At 38.9% G+C, this 2,978-nt stretch overlaps 1 protein-coding gene across 1 annotated transcript in view; it reads left to right on the top strand.

Annotated features, from left to right (window-relative positions):
- The window catches only part of PDCD6IP (programmed cell death 6 interacting protein), a 64,947-nt gene that overhangs the window by 48,385 nt on the left and 13,584 nt on the right, over nucleotides 1-2,978 (top strand). The window lies entirely within an intron of this gene.

The following is a 2,978-nucleotide window of genomic DNA, read 5'->3' on the forward strand; positions in this document are numbered from 1 at the left end:
AGTCTCCTGCCTCAGCCTCCCAAGTAGCTGGGACCACAGGTGCCCGCCACAATGCCTGGCTATTTTTTGGTTGCAGCCATTATTGTTGTTTGGTGGCCCGGGCTGGATTCGAACCCACAATCTGAATGCTTAGATGCCTAAGCTTTATTAATGTACTCCGGAGTATAGAGTTAAACCATAAAACCTAACTACTAAGTAATAATAATAGCTAATCTAATTAAACACTTAACCTTTGTTAGAAATTACATCGTGTACTTTATATAAATTATCTCAGTCTTCCCAACAGTCTTGAAATAGACATTATTGTTATTCCCATTTTGCAGATGAGAAAATTGAGTTTTTCCAGGTGGTAAACTACCCTCGTTGCACAGTAACTTAAGTCCATAATGCCAACTAAGGGAGTATAGTCAGAGTTGAAGTATTTTTCTATGTAATTATATTTCACTTTGATAGACAATTAGTTCATTTATTTCTGTATTTAAGTTTTGATTTTATTTTTTGAAAGTATAAAAAATACTCATGATTCAAAAGGTGCCTGCAGAGATATTTCATTCCTGTTCTTTCCACCTCCTTTTGGTATACTTCCTATAAGTAGCCATATTCATTAGTTTCTGGTTTGTCCTTACTGCTTTTCTTTTTATAAAATGATACATGTGCATACATACATACATACATATGTATGTATGTGTATATCTTTTTTGTTTTTGCAGTTTTGGGCCGGGGCTGGGTCTGAACCTGCCACCTCTGGCATATGGGGCTCGCACTCTATTCCTTTGAGCCACAGGCGCCGCCCATATGTGTATATCTTTATATTCTGATTTCTCTTTTACCCGAGATAGGGTATACTATATAAGATTTTTGCACCTTTAAAAAAATGTAACAATACATATTGGAAGTCACTTGGAAACAAAATTTTTATCCACATTGACTAATATCAAGTTCCATTAGGTCCTTAAACAGACATTGTCATGCCCATCCAGGTATGATTCTTTCTCTTCTTCCTTCTTTTTAGAGTTTCTTCAGTTTCATGCTTCTCGAACCTCTGGAAATTGTATTTCTTTCTCTTGTCCACACCCTCATCTTCTTTCCTTTTATTTTTCAAAATAGACTCTGAATGTTAAGATTAGGACTCTTAAAAGATATGGGTGGTAAATAGAGGCCAAAAAGGAAATTCACCTGAATTTAGAAGAAACCTTAGACTTTTCCTCACATCTTTGGTCTTCCACAGAATTGTTACCCTGGACATTCCTGTCCAGGGGCTAACTAGGACTGTAGAAGAAAGAGCAGTACAGGAATTATTAGAAATAGGCAGTTGGTGGGGAGATCCACTGGAGTTGGAATTGCTGCTGGTAGAAGAAGGGGTTCATAGATGATCCCTTCTTCCTTTGTCTTTTCCCCGACTTACTGTGAGCATCATGGGACAAGCAGAATCGGGGGTTGGAGTCGGTGTTCTCTTGGGTGCTAGCACAGTGTAAAGAGATGTGAGTGAAAGGGGCAGCTTGAAAGTGGCATCAGAGGGCAGTTGAACACTTAATACAAACGGGTGTTTATGAATCACGTGGGTAGAAGTCAGAGTCTGTCTGGACGAAATACAACAGATACAACTTTTAGTGATGTGCTCTTCTTCTACCAGCATATAAAACAAACACGTGTTATCTAGCTTTCTGTCTGTATCTCTTACTGTATTTCTTCCTTCATCTGCCATGCTGTCACTGTATTTATTGCCATATATCTCTATTTTCTAATATCTTCATCTAGGCAAAAGATGGATCTACTTGGCAAAATCATTCCTTCCTCCACTTCACAGCCATGACAGAGAGGCAGTATAGTGTTAGAGGGGTTAGGAGATTGGCTTTGGAGCGAGTTAGTCTTAGGTCTCAAATTTCACCTCTGCCACTTAGCTGTGTAACCATGTTACTTAATGTTTCTGAGACTCAATAACCTTGTGTTTGAAACGTAGGTAATGAATTTATACTCTTTGGGGTATTGTAAACTGTATTTTCTTTTTGGAGACAGAGCCTCAAGCTGTTGCCCTGGGTAGAGTGCTTTGGCATCACAGCTCACAGCAACCTCCAGTTCCTGGGCTTAAGTGATTCTCTTGCCTCAGTCTTCCAAGTAGCTGGGACTACAGGCGCCCGCCACAATACCTGGCTATTTTTTGATTGTAGTTATCGTTGTTCGGCAGGCCCTGGGTTGGATTCGAACCTGCCAGCTCTAGTGTATGTGGCTAGTGGCTTAGCCCCTTGAGCTACAGGTACGGAGCCTGTAAACTGTATTGATGAAGTATATAGAACAGTACCTGATACATAATAAGTATTTAGTAAATTGTAGGTGTTGCTGCTGTTATTAATGTTGCTATTATTATAGTCTGAGTCAGTTGAAGATACAATGTCTATATCTAAATAAACTTGTAGTATGAGACAGCTAAAGATACAATGTCTGTATCTAAATAAATTTGAGGCACAATTTATATTTGGCTCTCTGAGAAATCATTGCACTATGATCTGGAATGAAGCCTTATTTATTTATTGTTTGAGACAGAGTCTCACTATGTCGCCCACATTAGAGTGCTGTGGCTTCACAGCTCATAGCAACCTCAAAATCTTGGGCTTAAGTGATTCTCTTGCCTCAGCCTCCCAAGTTGCTGGGACTACAGGTGCCTACCACAGTGCCCAGTTATTTTTTGTTGCAGTTGTCATTGTTGTTTAGCTGGCCCAGGCTGGTTTTGAATCTGCCAGCCTCCATGTGTACAGTTGGTACCGTAACCACTGTGGTATGGGTGCTGAGCTAAAGCGTCATTTATTATTTCCTTCTCAACACTGGTTTCAAGCTTTGTTGTTGTTGCAATTAAACTAAAGTAACTTTTTTCTCTTTTTTAAAAATTAAATCATAGCTGTGTACGTAATAATGTCATGGGGTACAGTGTGCTGTTTTTATATACAATTTGAAATATTTTCTTTCTTTCTTTTTTTTTTTTT

This window comes from Otolemur garnettii, unplaced genomic scaffold, assembly GCF_000181295.1.
Source record: "Otolemur garnettii isolate 467f Iridium unplaced genomic scaffold, OtoGar3 scaffold00002, whole genome shotgun sequence".
In the NCBI taxonomy this organism is placed as follows: Eukaryota; Metazoa; Chordata; class Mammalia; order Primates; family Galagidae; genus Otolemur; species Otolemur garnettii.